The 12,584-nt window shown below is 34.7% G+C and overlaps 1 protein-coding gene across 7 annotated transcripts in view; it reads right to left on the minus strand.

Moving 5' to 3' along the window:
* Positions 1 to 12,584, minus strand: part of KIAA0825 (KIAA0825 ortholog) — a 349,875-nt gene that overhangs the window by 127,517 nt on the left and 209,774 nt on the right. The window lies entirely within an intron of this gene.

The following is a 12,584-nucleotide window of genomic DNA, read 5'->3' on the forward strand; positions in this document are numbered from 1 at the left end:
TTAAAACGGATGGTAGGCTAATGATAGCGCTTTCTATCTGCTAAAAACCAGGGGCCTAGAGGTAAACTTATTATTTTTTTTTCAAAGAAAACACTTCAAGCTGCTCTGATATTTGGTTATTTCATAAAAAAAGAGCAGGTGTAGAAATCCTTCTATAAACGTTGAAAGCTATAGCAGTTGGTAAATCTCAGTGGATAAAAAATGCCCATGGCCGTTTTTAATTACTGAGCATGAGAAAAATGGATGGATGGTAAACATAAGTTTTATAGATCACTATCATCTTACAATGGTGGGGTTGTCAAATTCTTACTATTTTATTTGAAATACAAGAAATAAATTGAAATAAATAGTTCCATATATGATATAAATTGTGGTTATTTTTAAAACTTAATTTATTCATGATCACATAATTGCAGTTATATTAATTATTGTTTCTTTCTGATATGGGGCTTGGAGAACAATGAAAATCACTGTACAGTTGGGCAGTTTCAAGGATCTGACATAATGTGTAATCACATAATAAAGAGGGTTATTAAAAGCCAACCAATTTTTTCTATTCCTTAAATTCACACTGTTAAGTTCTTTGGTATTTGTTTATCACTGTGTTATATGTTAAAATGCAGAACTTAGCTTTTTGAATTATTAACTGACTAGCAATGGGTCTACTTTCTTTAATTGTGAGTTAAAACAGTCAATACAAGAAAATCAAGCAAATCCGTAGATATTTCGGGTTTGTCTGAAGGAAATCAGTCTTCCTCAAATTTTAGAAGGTCAGTATACAAAATAACCAACAGAGGTTAAATTAAAGCCAAGTAGTAATGAGTGTCTATAGCACTCAAATCTTCCCCTGTTAAAAATGGCTTTACATCTGTACATTTAAAAAGTTTGTGCTTACAGCAAAAAGTAGGAAAAGGCTAACCCTGAAATAAAAGCAGTTACTAATTTCTACTCTCTTATTATTCTTTTCAACGTAATACTTTTGTTATATGGTCTAAATAGGGTATGACTATTACAAGTTTTATTTTAGGTTATGCTACTACCTGAATATTACTTTTCTCCTCAGAAACTGAAGTGTAATATTTCCTAAAATACCTCCAAAATACCTGTTAAATGAAAAACTGCAGGGGACTAGCAAAGAACATCTCGGCTTCTATTGGTAAGTGAACATTTCTCCCCTTAACTGTATTTTTGGTCTGTTTCATCCAAAAACCCACAGTGAAGACAGCAAATCCAAATCAACTCAAGAGTTCCCATGGATAACTGTGGCCTCCTGTAGCTCTTCTGGAAGGTGAGCACACACCTGGGTGGTCCCTCCCCCCACCTGGCTGTCCTCAGGGTCACATAGAAACAGTCCACTCTGATAAAGAGGGTATATTGTTTCTGCCTCAGTGAGGCTTCAGTTGTTTTTCTGAGTTAGGGAAGTACTCTCCTTTGCATGCTTTCAGCATAGTTAAAACCAATATTAAAAAGTTTCTTTTATTTATTTTTAATTATGAAAGTAACTCATACTTCTCACACAAAAGCCAACAAGCACCTTAAAAGCATCCCTTCATCCCCAAGCTGCCCACCACACCTTAAAAAAAGTCACCACCTTAGAGTCAATAACTAGTTACATGTCTGTTTAGACGTCTTAATATTTAAAGCCATTTTGGAAGGACCACATTTCGTTTACCTTCCACCTATGATCAATGATAGTAAATGGTACAAGAAAGGGAACAGGAAACAGGAGAGTTTTTCTGTTTCTTTGTTTTGTGCCTAAATTAGGTAGTAAGACATGAGACATAATACTGTTTCACCTCTTAGCCATCAATAGCCACACCCCTAGAGCCGGGAAGGGGTGAATTCTCCCTCACCACCGTCACAACCCTCTAAGAGCCTGGACAGACAATCCTCAACGTCCTCTGAGTCTTTCCTGGTCTAGGAGCCACTTCCTTGAGGCGAATGACCATCCAGAAATGACAGTACACACTCCTCACCCGAGCAACCACACTGCCATGTTGGGTTGAAAGAGGAAAGCCTTGCCTTTAACTGCTTAAAATATTTTGAGAACACAAAGCATGATGATGCCAGTGGCTTCTCCTGCGCGGCACAACACAGACCTACTCCAAACACTGAGCGGCTCATTGACTTTGGAGCTCAAGGCTTAAATCAGCTCCACAGGCGGCCAGCAAGCCAAAATGAACGCTAAGCACGTCTTTCTGAAATTCAGGCTGCATTCCTCAACTCCAGAGATATAACTTAAAGACAATTTACCTCAGAAAATATAAGGCAGCTCAGGGCAGTGGAAAGAGACCCAGTTTGGAATCAGAATGACAGGGTCAGGCATTTCTCACCAGCACTCAGACCTTAAGTGACCTTCCTGAGTCATAATGTCTTCATCTATAAAATAGGGATCACAGTATCAGCCCTCCTCCTCAGGTCACTGTGCAGCAAAAATGAGGTAACACATACAAATGTGTTTTATAGTGCGCTTTAAAAGTAGGGATTGCACTTGAACCATTTAGCTCCCATACTTTAAAAATCAGAACCAAGCATATTGATTTTGCCATGTAAGCTGCATTTCTCTGTAAAATTTTCAAGTGTATAGCTATCAATCATGGATAACTACTTTAATTTTTAATGAATCACAATAAAATATAAAACATTAATTTTAAAAAGCATTGCTTCTTTATTACAAAGTGATTTGTTTTCGTATAATACTTAACTTAAAATATCTATAATTCCTATATACTATTTTTTTTCTACATAGGAACATGCTTTTGAACTCACTAATTTAGATAGTAGGAGAGATTAGAGAGAATTGGTCAAAGGCAAAAATTATGATTAAGTAAATTATGAAGAAATAAAACTACTTAAGAAATATGAAAGAACTTATTTTGATAAAATATTTCTCATTTGCATAGTTCAGAAAATTGAATCATCCTTAGTAATCATGTCTGTTATAGATAATATATACATGTATACTATATCTATATATAGTAGATATAAAATTAGGCAGGATGGCTATAAATACACAAATTAGTCTCTAAATTGTAGGTGGATTATATTCTGAAAGTTTATGAGTAAATTTCTCATTAACAAATTGGGATATATTTTCTTATAGATGTTGTGGGCCCAGGCTATCTCAGGTAAAATCTATTTGATCCATTATTTATCATAGGAATTAATAACCACACACGAACAAGAATTTCCTGTAGAAAATAACGCATCTGCTCTTGCTGGGACCCCATGTTCTTTCACCGATTATTGGAAAGGATGGTATAAAGGACTGAGCTCTGAGAGTCCAGAGGGCAGATGACAATTTATTTACTTTTAGAGGAAAAGCCAAACTCAAAATGTCAGGAACAGGAATAAAGAATGATGGCAGAGACACTGTATGTTATTTTCTGGTATATAATAAAAGGTGAATCATCAATAGCTAGTATTTAAAAAAACAACATTAAATAGAAGAACTAAGCAAGCTGGGATTTGCGGGAAGTGAGAGGAGGTTGAAGAATCAGGGCAAGGACCAAGAATGTTGGCGCTGTGGCCCCTGGAAAAAGAGGAGTGGCTTAACATGGGATGTTTTCTTCCTAATAACACCCCTTCTTGTCCCCACAAAGATTGTCCTGGGTTAGTCCTAAATTGATCCAAGAGCAAAGGGAGAAGCATGAAGAGAATCCTGGGGGTAAAGGGTGCATTTCTGTAGATGCTAGTACCAGAGTTGGAATCAATGGAGAATGAAAAAGGAAATAAGTCAGGTGCAAGGACTGAAAACGAGAGAGGTACCCAAAGCCATGGCTGTCTGTGAGCATTTGTGAGAAGAACTTGAGAGAAATGGACAGTGGTACCTCATCACTCCCTCTCTCCCTGGGAGCCCCAAGGGCCGTCAGGACACCATGTTGTCCTAGTTTTTCTCCTGCTCTACCAACCTACTCCTTCTTGCTGACCTCACTGGATCTTCCTCCTCCCAACTTCTAGTTGTTAGAGTGCCCTGGGCATCAGATCTCACTCAAGATCCAAGTCAGTTACATCCTGGTTTATAAACACTATCTCAACTAAGATCACTGCCACGGTAACTACAACTCCAATCTCTCCTTTGAGTTTCACAGTATTATGCCCATCTTTTACTCCTCCTAGGTGAAGCCTTAAATGTAGTATGTACAAAATAGAATTCTTGATCCTCCATCCTGCCCCTGCAATTCAATCCTCTCCCAGGGATCTCAACAAATCACACCCTTATTTACACAGTGGTTCAGGCCCATAGCTTGGGATATATCCTTCATTGGTTCCTCTCACATCTCACACTCAATCCATCAGCAATCCTTCAAGTTCTATTTTTCATATGGTTCAACTCAGTATCTTCAAAATAGATGCCAAGTTCAACCAGTTCTTACCATTTCCATCAATCTAATTCCACCGGGGACTATTACTGCAGCACTCTAAGTTTTCTCTCCCACTCTCTTCACCCTTAACAGTCCATTCTTGGCAAAGTAGTCAGGATCATGTTGTAAATGTGTAAGTCAGATTACACCCCTTCAAGCTCAATACCCTCCAAAGACTTGCCATCATACAACATCACAGCCTTCCTAGGTAACCTGGCCTCTGGTCACCACTGCCTCCCTCTCCTTCCTCTGTCCCCTCATTTAGCTCCAGTCATAATGGGCTTCTTGCTTTTCCTGGGTCAGGTGAAACTTGTTTACATCTCTGAACAGAGTGGCTGGTCCCCCTGCCTGATGTGCTCTTCCTTAGAGATTGTCATAGCTTGCTCCCTAGGGTCACACAAATACAGAGGCTTTTCCTGGTTACCCTGTCTAAAAAGCCATCTATCCTCCAGACCCTTACGTGCTTAACTTTACACCACAGGCTTTATTACTACCTGATGTTATGTTACACACTAATTCATTAGTTTGTTATCTACTCTAACATCAGAGTATAAACTTTATGAAGGTAAGGATTTTGTCCAACTTGCTCCCTATCACTTCTGCTGAGCCTAAAATAGCCTTGACCTAGTACATGTCTGTCAGTTGCTCATTTTGACAACCCTAATCTTCCATGTTTTACAATGGAAAACATTAGTTACTCTTATTGACACGTAAAAATCATGTTTTACAAAGGGAAAAATGTCATGGTACTTGGCCTTTAATCCACCTTTCAGAATATATTTTGCATGCTTACTTTCCTCATAATGATTCTCAAAACCAGTTGGATTTTTAAAAAGCAGTTTAGACCTTTAAAAGTAAGTACTTTCTAGAAATATATGCTAGGAGGGGAAAAAAATAAAAAGGCTGACAAATTCTTTACTCTTGTATTTTTAAAATGTGTTCTGAGATTTGAGAAGTAATTATATAACTCTTCCTACTGAGATTTTGTTAAATAATTTACTATTTGACAGTTTGTGTCACAGTTTTTCACACTATATCTGGAGTCATGAACGAAACTATAAAAGGCCTACCACTATGATCTAAAGTAGAAATCCTAAGGGCAAAGATTTTATTTATAATAATGGATTAAAAACCATAAAGTTATTGGCTATCTAGGAGAAATTTTATGAATAAATGCTAAAACCCTTCAAGAGTTATAAAAGGGAGCACTGCATTTTATTTATACCATGTACTCAAAGCTAGTGCTGTGAATATTACTAATAAAAATGCTAGTATTTATACAGTGCTTACTTTGAGCCTGGTACTCTTTGAAGTCTTTTATTTGATCAATTCATCTAATCCTTGTAACCACCTTACAAAGCAACTCCATTTTACAGATAAAAACACTGAGTAATTGAAAGGCTGGCTGTCTAAGATTACACGGCTAGCAGGTGGTAGAGCTAAGATTCAAAAACTAATCAATCTAACTCTAAAGCAAGAAGAGTTAGTCACCATGGAGTTATGCCACACTCTCTTTGCCAGCAAAGCATACTTGGGTTAGCAAAAGAGATTTTTATATGTAAGAAATTATCAATAACAGGGAATTCTTTCCTAACACTGTACTTTGAAGGTAGCTAACTAATCACAACTTTGCTTTGAAAATTTTTGTCATGGAAAAGAATTTATCAACAAATTGCACATCTTCTAGTTGTCTTCAGTTCTTTTAAAGGTACACTTGTTATAATCACGTTTAACAGAAAATAAATTTTAATTAGTAGAGTTAAATGTGTGTAATTCCTAAAATGCAAGATTTTTTCATAAAAAATTAAATTACAAATAATTGTAACTTATAAAATTTTATTATTAAATTTCTTACTCTAAATTCCACAAACTACGGACATCTTACCAACACATGGGTACTACTGAATTTTAAATAATGTAACAATATGAATTAATACAAATAATTTAATTTAAAATAATAACCAATAACCAACTTAGGTTTTTACATAATTTGGACAGGTCAAAAGCCACATAAAGATTTCAAGAGGCATACTAATGACAAAATCTGCTTTTAGGATCCTAGAGACTAAAATTTTGTTGACTTTTCCTCTGATTCCTAACCTTGAGATGATTCTCATTGGAAAGTAAAAGCCAGAGATAAAAAGTATTTCAGGCTTTAAAATTCTTTTCAGAACAGACTAACACCTAAGTGCTAGGTCACCAGAGGCACTGATTACTTAACCATCTACCTTTTAATATCTTACAACTCTATCATTGATATGTGGTCCTCCTTAGGTAGATAACCTAAAAAGACCAAAAAACACTAGACTGCAATCATTTAAAGGGTGCCCAAACTATCAGAAAGTAATTAAATTTACCCATATATAAACTAACTACTGAAGAAGGCCATCCTCTATTAAATATCTAAGCTAATAATTTTAAAAATCACTATAAACCTCCTATATGTTAGATTGTCCAACACTCTGCATTCTACAGGCAAGCTTTGCACTCCAGCTGTAGCAGTAAAATTACTGAAACTGTAATTCTCTTAATATTTAAATAATATATTAAAATTTAATTTTCAGCACCTGGAAGGATCTGTTTGTGTGCCAGCAAATGAGGTAGCTGGGCCTGGAGCTCCTATACATATGGGACTCAAAAACAACCTATCACAAATAATTACTGAGCTAGAGCAGCTGTAGTCACCACAGTAGTCATTTAAAAATCAGGTCAAAGTTGCTTGAATTCCTTTCCATTTTCAAGATACCGTGTGCATAAATTCTGTGGATTTTATCTTTTTCTATTTTTCTGCATTTTCAAAATTATTTACTTTTACTGATAATTGTAGATTGGGGTGGAAAGGGTAGCAAGGGCATCGTGTGAATTTTGTTTTTAAAGTGGGGCCGTTCAAAGAAACTAAGCTCCTGATTTCTCAGGTTCTTTAAATGGCTTCCGTGAACGTGCCAATCCAAAAGCATATGTATTTGCTAAATCTGTTTACAGGAAGGACTATATATATAGCCTGTGAATAAACAAACAAACAAACAAAAACCTAAAGTGTATTTACTGCTGTATGTATCCGGCTGTCCACACACAATGTGTCTGTGTGAAATGAGTCTAAATATAGATACACACATACGTCATTAATAAGACATTCTTCAATGTATTCCCTTTATATTTTGTCAAACCATGATGCCATCTGCTCTAAGAATCTGAAATTCTTATACTATATATAAAATAGATAAACAGCAAGGTCCTACTGTATATAGCACAGGGAACTATAGTCACTATCTTGTAATACCCGATAATGAAAGAGAATGTGAAAAAAATATATATATGTGTATAACTGAATCACTATGCTGTACACCAGAAATTAACATAACATTGTAAACCAACTATACTTCAATTAAAAAAAAAAAAGAAATGAGTAAACTGTTAAAATGCTAATATATTAAATTGAGAAATTACTGGGGGAGGAAACTACTGAACTGAAGTGTTTATATTTTAAATACTTTCATTCACATCTAAGAAAATAAAACTGTTTCAAAGAATGTCTTAGATAGAAACAATTCCTAAACTCACAACTCTGTCTGGAATTGGATAGGTACTACATCTCTCCTCTTCCATCTCTCAGCATCCCTCATGTACTTACTGAGAAAAAAAAAACTCAGTAGAGCATGGGACATCTTAGGATTTTTTCCTATCACTTTAGTGAGATTCACATTGCTTTACCCAAAAGCTCTAGATAAAATGAAAATCTGTAAAGTGTATTTAGTAAAAGAATGAAAATGGCAATAAACTCCATTTAAATAGAAATTTTTAATTGCTTTGAGTTTATTTTTAGATTTCCAGTCAGATTCATGGATATGGAAAAAGGTCTAAATGTCTGTTTTTGGAAAGCATCAAATCACATCCTACACCTGATGTTCAGAAAGAAAATAAATTAAGATTTTTTATTGGAGGGAAACATGGGGATTAGGGGGTAGGAAAAAAATGTACCAAGAATTTATACTCTATTACCTTCAATCATTTTGATGCAAGTCATTCATACCACCACCACGCTAACAAGACATCCAATTTACTAAACAATGAATACTGAAAATACATTTAAAAGGTACAAATGACTGTCCAAAGAATGACACTAAAAAATATTAAGTAACAGCTCTACCTCAAGATAAGCCTCACCATTAAAGAGCTTTAATGAAGAGAGCCTTCAAAGGCTAAATCAGGAGGCATTGATTAGATTGCCTCTAACTTTGTGTTTTGACACCTTCGTCTTTCCTGGCATTATATTGTCTCTGTGCATCTTACAAAGGAAGCATTTTACTAGGCCCACACAAGAACAGGGGACAGCAACGCTTATGAAAGAGACTGTCAAGGGTGCGAGCCAAAATGGGTCTCATTTGGATTTCAAGTGAAGAAAACTCCTAATGCATTTCATTACAATGTAAGCGAGCCTCTGAAAAGAAGGATGGATTGGGATTCTCATCCCTATTAATTTATTGAAATGGATTCAGTTTTTTTCTTGTATATCAAGAGAGACCATGTGTTTCAGGCAAGGTAACAATATTATAGTCCCAATAACCAAATATGCTATGATTCAGTATGCCCTTCTGTGAGATAAAGAGGATGTAATTTTCCCGATAATTGAGATTTGAGTTTAAAAATAAATCCTACAAAAGCATGGCAACAAATAAATATTCTTTGTTACTATCAGTTTTAAAGATATGATCAAGCTGCTATACAACACAGGGATTGAGTCGGTCTTTGTTACCAGAGAAGCCTTTTTACCATTCGAAATCCTATTTTTTTCCCTTACTACTGTCATGCACATACTGACTTTGTATTTCATTGAGGAATTGTGTGCATGATGTAATTAGGATAACACCAATGAAAGTCATATTTTATTAAAAGATAGTGAAAAGCGAATGAGACAAAATCACAGCATTTTAAGCACTGTACTGTTAACAGTATATACATACCTTCCTTCCTAAGAATGTTCCAGTCATCAAGGCACCTATTAGGTAATTCATGATTTAAAAAAAAAAAAGGTGCTGATATTTGGCTGACGCTCCAACTTTATTAAAATGATACACCATTGGAAATATTTCAATCCCTAACCACGGAGAAATGCCATGATCTAATGCTCTTAGACATCCTAAATAATTTCATAAATCCACAGGATTACAAATATAAGACATATGCTCTCATTGCTCTTTAACACCATTAACATTTAGAAATGATTGATTATGTTATACCAATAATATTCAGTGAATTCAAAGCTGATCTATTTTTTATGTAAATCATACAACCTGCTAGTCAAATTAAAGGTTAAATATACATAAAGTCTTAGAATAAAATACAGATAATCTTTCACATAGAACACAGACCCGCGATATACATACTCAAATGTAATAGGAACCACGAATTCCCAGGTTGCTTACTAATTAAATCCAGAAAAACAGAATGAGCATGTCCTCCTTATGTTGTTATACATTTTATTCCAAATGGGAATAATACATCCACAGCTAAGGAGAATTGCAAAATACTGCTAGAAAACACAATTGGAAATAAATGCACATTTACAAACTTGGAAAGAATCCTCCATAAACAAATTCATATTCATCATTTAAATTTTCTTAAGGGTGTGACTATAAAGTAGGTGCAGTAAGAATACATATAAACCAAATATTCAGCATGTGTACACACATGTTGCTGTATGTATGTCTGGAGATATTCTTCAAGCCAACAGAAAACTATATACAAAAATTCTAACAGCAAATCTCAATTAACTTTAGTATATGATTATTTTTTATAAGAAAGCTTACACATCTCCCTGTAATACATATAATACAGGAATTTTTTGATGAATTGTAATTAAATTAGAATGATGCATGTTTCTTATTTTTATCTTGACAGTTCTTGTATTCTCCAGCAGAGCCTATTACACACAAATATACAGCAGGTTACTCGTTGAATAATGTATTTCTAGTACTTAAAATTACTGGGGAGTTGCCTAACATCTACATGTGAACACATATTTTGGCCTTAATTTTCATCACTCCATTTCTTCAATTGAGTGTATTTTATAATCTACTAGCAAAGCAGTTAATATCAGCCTCTTTTTTCAGGACATAACAAAGGTAATAATACCATCTTTATGATATAAACTTTATGACACTCTGAATAAAACTGACAAGTATAAAATTTGATCCATAAAATAAGTGATATACTTATGTTAATTCACCTTTTTAAAGATATTATGTGTTGCTCCGTTTTCTTGACAAGGCTTCCATTCATACTAGAGACATGTTGAAAAACACTATATTTTCTCTCAATAAGGAAAATCACTTTACCCACTATCATGCTTGTTCTGTCTCAATAAAAAATCAATCATCAAATGCTTGCTTCCAAGTTTTACTTGTTAAACTGCCAATTTATGCATACAGTTTGGCTCAGCAGAATTTCACTCAGCACCATTTCTTTCATTATTATAATTTTGTACATCTCGCAAAATGTTTTAAGCTCGGGGTAGGGGAAGTCACGAAACTTTATATGCGCTTCTATGCAGCACTTGACATTATAATTGAAATATAGAGGTAAGATGTAGTTCCAAACCATTTTTAAAGAAAAAGAAAAACTATATCTTTCTGTGATTTTTCAGAGTAATAAAGGCCTGATTGATCCCACTGACTAAGGCAATTGAATTGCTTGTCTAAATGGTAGCAACGTCAATGTCAGATATGTGGTTATCTTTTCATCTGGGCCCATTCTTGAATGTAAAAATCAGATGTTTGAAGGACATTTCACTGACCTGTTATGGCCTCTACAACTCTCAAACACAATACTAGTATTCCTTATGTAAGTGCCACATTTTGGATAAAAACCGTTTCATCAACGATGCCTTTGCGACATCTGGCGGTCCTTAGGATATATAAAAATTACTTTTTGTTTTTCCAAATCTATCGGTACTTGAAATTCCAGACCAAAAGCCTTTGATACCCCCTAGCGGGGGCACAAAAGCACTCTGGCCTGTAAGCTAGGACGTGGACTACCAGGAATCCATATGGTGCAAAAGGTCACAAATCTTGAGATGTGGTGACATCATGACAATAAGACACTTTCAAGACAGAAGCTGACCCATTTTGAATATAAAAAGGACCCTGATCACATGTTCCCACACATTTAAAACTATAGAGAAGAAAGAAATATGCTAAGTGCTCTACACAGAAGCTGAACGCTGGTGTTTGAGGGTACCTATAGCTCTCAGACTTAAGGAATACTACCCAGAGATTACCGGCAAGACTGTTTTAAATGATCTAAGAGTCCTGGTTTTTTATGTTATAAGTTGATGCTCAGCAAATGTTAATAAGCAGGGGACAAGTGGCTGAATCACAGAATGTATGTTTCTATGCAATCTTCAGTTTCTTTTTAAATTATTAATCCAGCCATAGTGAAGGTTGTTCTACATGCTTCTGCCTTTATTTATATCTCCAGCAAAGAATGGAACCTGAATATTATTTTACGTAGAAGAAAAAATTGCCCTCTGGATTTTTATTCTTGTTTTATAGGTAATTCAGTATGGGGATGGGGGAATAAAACCTCATTTCCACCCCTTCATCACACTCTCTACAGGTATATTTGTTGTCCACATTGAGAAATCATGACTTTGCTAATTCTTTACTCAGCAGGAGAAAATTACATGTAATATAGTTGATTTTTCGTTTGTTCTGAGTCTTGGTGAAGTAGCACACTTGACAGCAATAAGATCAAATTCAAATGTACTGTGTTTATTATCCATTTTCAACTTTCTTTTCAAATATTTGTCTGAAAATCTATATTCTTCTGACTATAAAATAATACTTTTAAGAGGTTTCCCAGAGAGAAGAATTAATGCTTTCCAGATTTTGTTTTATAACCAATATTTAACATGTATCTCATCTCTGATTTTTTCAAATGATTAATAGTTTATAGGCAGTCACAGTAATATAGTGGATTCACTTCTCCCAACACAGTACTAAGACTCATTATATTTTTGTATATATTACTGAACTGCATTCAAACATATTTTTGTTTCAGAATTGAATCAATTTCTTTTCATTTATAAAGAGCATATAAAAACTATCCCTGTAGAAATGAGTTTGAATTTACACGTAATTTTTTTAAAAATTCATGTATATTAAGAAATTATCAGATGTCTTCCATTAGTTATATACTGCTCTTAGGGTGGCAGTAAGTTCC

The sequence above is a fragment of the Camelus ferus genome, chromosome 3, assembly GCF_009834535.1.
Source record: "Camelus ferus isolate YT-003-E chromosome 3, BCGSAC_Cfer_1.0, whole genome shotgun sequence".
In the NCBI taxonomy this organism is placed as follows: domain Eukaryota; kingdom Metazoa; phylum Chordata; class Mammalia; order Artiodactyla; family Camelidae; genus Camelus; species Camelus ferus.